Consider the following 4635-nt stretch of genomic DNA (forward strand, 5'->3'; position numbering starts at 1 on the left):
AAAGAAAGAAAGAAAGAAAGAAAGAAAGAAAGAAAGAAAGAAAGAAAGAAAGGAAGGAAGGAAGGAAGGAAGGAAGGAAGGAAGGAAGGAAGGAAGGAAGGAAGAAAGTTCGCCGGTTATCTCGTTGTCACCTTTTATATCAACCAGTTTTTCAGAGATGTTAAAGCTTGCAAATTTGAAAAAGCAAAGGGTAGCAGGTAGTCGAGGGAGGCTTCGATTCATCTTCAAGTCAGCTTCCCTTCGTCCTCCCGCCCGCTAGCTGGGGGCCACGACCTGAAGGGCGCACAGCTCAGCAGCAGGACAGCCCAGACAGAGACGCTTCTGTTGTCGCCAGCATCACTCCCCCAGCGCCGACACTTACCCCCCCCCCCCGCCCTCTTGCAACAGGTGCAGTGGGGCTTGAGAATCTCTACATCAGGGGAGCGCACAGGCTAGAAAGTGACGCTCCCGAATTGCACCCTCCTCCATCTGCCAAAGACTTACCTGGACCCGAGGACAAGGACATCCGTGTCCTATGGACAAAGCCGTTTGGAAACACAGGCTCCAGGGCCACTTAGCCTTTCCCAGTTTGCCTTCTCCCAGGCTCCTGACTCTCTCCCGCTATCTGGATGCTTAGGGAAACTCGGTCCTCTTTCCCCCTCCCTCTCTTCCTCCAGCTCCAATAGGACTAGAGGCTCCTGGGGCCCAGAGTACCTGACCAGAAGAGCAGGGGTGGCCGGCCACAACAGCGCGCACTCCACTGCTCAGCAGGGACCAGGAGCGTTTACTCAGTCGTCCGAAACTCCCTGCTTCGGGCATCCCTAATGGTTTCTTCCAGCAGAGAGGCGCCCTGGCTGGCTCGCGGGTGCGCGTGGCGAGGTTCTCCCAAGCTTGGGGGGTCCCTTTACCTCAAGACTGCGCGCAGAAAGAGTACATTGCACTGCGTGCCACTGGGCTGAAATCCGTCAGGGTGTGGGAAGCTGCCCCTTACCTGAGGAGGCTGCAGCTCCGCCTTCTGACGCTTCCCCCACCCCTTTCTCCAAGAGCCTCACCAACAGAAAAGTCAGTAGCCTATATAGAATAATTCATCTGGAAGAATTCTTATGTGTTTTCTCGCTTGAAACTCTAAGAACTTTTGGGACGGGCTGTATTTTAAAAAATTGATAGTAAGGCAAGTTTCCATGATTCATATAGCTTTGACGAAAGAAGTCTGGCAAAAAAAAAAAAAAAATCGGTTTCATCGAATAACTCCTCTTTGGATTTTAGTGTGCAGCAGATATGGAGGTCAACTTTGTTGGCATTTTTCCATCCTCTATTTCTGCACACCCCCAAACAAAGCAGGCAAATCTCAAGCCCTTTCTTCTATAAAATTCTATAAATTTTCAAGTCATACTTGTTCCATATAGCATTTTTATGGCACATATGGATTTCTTAGATTCATAGAATTTTCTAGCTGGAAGGAACTTTTGGGAATGATCTAAAAACTAATGTTCTTTTAATGCTTTAGAATGTACTAGGTGGCAACCAGGAGTAAACCACGGGACCTGAAGTCAGGAAGACTCATCTTCCGGAGATCAAATCTGGCCTCAACCACTTACTGGCTGTGTGATCCTAGGCAAGTCACTTAACCCTGTTTGCCTAAGTTTTCTCATCTGTAAAATGAGCCAGAGAATGAAATGGAGAACTATTCTTGTATGGCTGTCAAGAAGACCCCAAATGGGGTCACAAGGAATCAGGCTGAATAACAATGATCTGTCAAGAGTCCCAGATGGAGCAGAGAAGTGACTTACCTCTGCTGACGTCAAAACTAATCAATGGCAAGAAGCCCAAGAAAACAGGTCTCCCAACTCAATGTTTATACCTTCCATAAACTTTGAAGTTTTGGCCACTATCCAGGGAAAAGAATTTTAAAATTTGTTCCTGAAGGTATAAGTGGAGTGCAACAGAGTAAAAAGAAGATTCAAGAAAAATAAAGAAAAAAAAACGGCTTCTGGGATCGCAGTAGCCCCTCCAATGGGGTGGAGCCTTGGCTCCTACTTCTGGTCCCATCACCACTGAGGCAGCCACTTCTGTTGATGACTTCTCTGAGCTCAAACCTGTACAACAGGTAGAAATGGGAGGAGGCCCACTTCAGTGTTTTGTGTAAGAAGGATGAGAAAAGTATGGAAAAGAATGTGAAATTTGTGCCAGCCTGTTCATAGTGTCCCAGGGTTAGTGTGTACATGATTTAAGAAGTCCTAAGTGTGCCACGCCACAAAATGTCATGGCTTACTGACAGGGCCATGATGCAGGACTGCCCATTAAGGATAACATTCCTAAATGTTTTGTGAACAGAGAATACTACACCCAGAACCTTAGGCGATTGATTTATAACTCTGCTTTAGTTTCCTCCTCTGTAAAATGATATGGAGATGGAAATGGCAAACCACTCTAGTATTTCTGACAAGAAAACCCCAAATGAGGTCATGAAGAGTTGAAGAAAAAAGACAATGATCTGTTGAGAGGGCTGAAGCCATGTTCTTGGGAAGTGGATGTCCTTAGTCCTCTTTGAAAACAAAGGAAGGAACAACCACAATATCATTATGGGAGAGCTAAAGGTGAAACCCCAGGTTCTGGACAGGTTACCCTTCACGAGACTGCAAGACTCCAAAACTTACCTTAAAAATAAAAAGAGAATTTTTTTTTAATTTGGAAGCCATGTTGAAAAGCCAGGAGACTCCCTGAGGACATGGGGTTTGGGGGTTTTATACCCTTTTGACAACAGGCCTATGTGACTAGAGATAAGATGATGATGGCATGTTACTGGGTCTCTGGAACCTGAGAAGGGTCATGTGATTATGTCTTATGCCTCAAAGTCAAAAGGGGGTGAACTGTCCAGTTTAGAGAATAGTCAGATATCTGGGATATAAAATAGATATTTATCAGGAGCAAGCTGGGAGGTGCCTATCTGCGTTCATCAAGAATGAAGTGGAAAGTTGAGCTCTGTAGCATTTTCTTTCTGTTTTTTTTTTAATCTGACATCAGGGAAAGAATAACCCCTGAAAATTTTTAACACTGTATCTGAATGAAATTATTAGTTATCTACTCTTTCCATTAAATATCATTTATCATCTTTTCTGCCCTCTTGTAGATGGAACTACAATCCATTTGAATCCATTGTTGAAAGAACCCTATGTCAGGTGTCACTTTTTCTAGGAAAAAAAAATTTTGTGTGCATATGAGAGTTTGCAATGTAAAATAAAATTTGAAAACACCAAAAAAAAAAAATGAAGGGAAAGGCCAGAAGGGCTCAAAGTCACCTTCCCCGCACTGCAGGAATGCAAGGAAAATGAGTCTTTTATGTACACTCTGACCTGGCACACAATCTGGGGTTTTGGGGTATCATGGGGAAGCCTATACCCCCATATCAATACCACTTGCTAGTAACATGCTGCTCAAATTGGTTCATACCACCCTTTATGACAAATGGAATCATTTCCTCATATTTGTTCCCTCTGGATGAAAGGAGAATGTAAAAAAAGGAAAAGGATGTCTGTACGGAGGCGAGAAGCATAGGGACCTAACTCCCGTGCTGATCAAAACATCAAAAATCAATATTATGGTATTAATGATAAGTTAAGCTTCTAAAAGAGGTTTCAACAGTGCCTCTTCTGGATACACAAGATGATAAGACCATTAATTACCACACTGTTTTTTGGTGGCTTGGGAGATAAAATCAGTGAGACTGATGATATCAGGAATTGTTTTTACCATTTTGAGGGATCCAAACTTAAGGGTTGTACAGAAGCAACAGTGTCCTTTCTTCCAGTTTGCTACAAAGAAAGCTGCAAAGATTGCAGCTGAGAAATCCTTTAGCAAACTGTTTGTAAATAGGGGAAGGCTTAATGTGAAATGGGAAGATCCCAGGTAGCCAGAGATAAAAAAAAAAAAAGAGGGAATTGAGCTGGAGCCTGTCCCAGGACTTCCTGAGCTCTTCATCCTCCTCTAGAAGCTGAAGTGTCTGCCAATTATTTTAATCTTCTTCCTAGGGGTCCTCTAGCAGTAGTAAATAATGCCTTTCCCCCTCCTTCTGTAATTGTACGTTCACCCCTCTCCCACCAGATTCCATCCAGTAGGATCACCACTTTGATTCAAGCTCCATAATTCATCCACTATCCTTCCCAGGATCCCCAGAGGACAGGGGAAATCATATCACACCTGATTTTTATCCTGCTACAATGATTGTCCTCTGAGGAAGGAAAGGTGCTTTAGAAATGCAATTCATAAATCTTGGAGAAAGAAAGGAAGGGAAAAAAAACAACAAAACAGTACCTTACATTGAAATAGATTTTTTTGTGGTCTAAGTGCTTTTCTCTTAACATCACTCTGAAGTTAATAATCCAAGTATTGAATTCACATTTTATAAGTGGATGGAGGATCAATGTTCATTTGAACAAACATTTATTAAGACCCTAAGGTGCAAAGGACTATGCCAGAAGTTGAGGATACAGAGGCAAAAAAAATGGTCCCTGTACTCAAGGAGCTTACATTTTTGGGACTGGGAGAAAACTATGGTACAATATTTACTCAGAGAAATAAAAGGCATTTTGATAAAGGAGAGAGCACTAGCAAGTAGGAGATCAGGAAAGGCTTCTGGTAGGAAGTAAACCTTGATAG

General features: G+C 43.2%; 1 pseudogene; it reads left to right on the top strand.

The window, feature by feature from the left end:
* Positions 1-259: 259 nt before the first annotated feature.
* On the top strand, positions 260-4122 carry LOC123254762 (annotated as a pseudogene).
* The last annotated feature ends 513 nt before the right edge of the window (positions 4123-4635 follow it).

Source organism: Gracilinanus agilis, unplaced genomic scaffold, assembly GCF_016433145.1.
Source record: "Gracilinanus agilis isolate LMUSP501 unplaced genomic scaffold, AgileGrace unplaced_scaffold31920, whole genome shotgun sequence".
In the NCBI taxonomy this organism is placed as follows: domain Eukaryota; kingdom Metazoa; phylum Chordata; class Mammalia; order Didelphimorphia; family Didelphidae; genus Gracilinanus; species Gracilinanus agilis.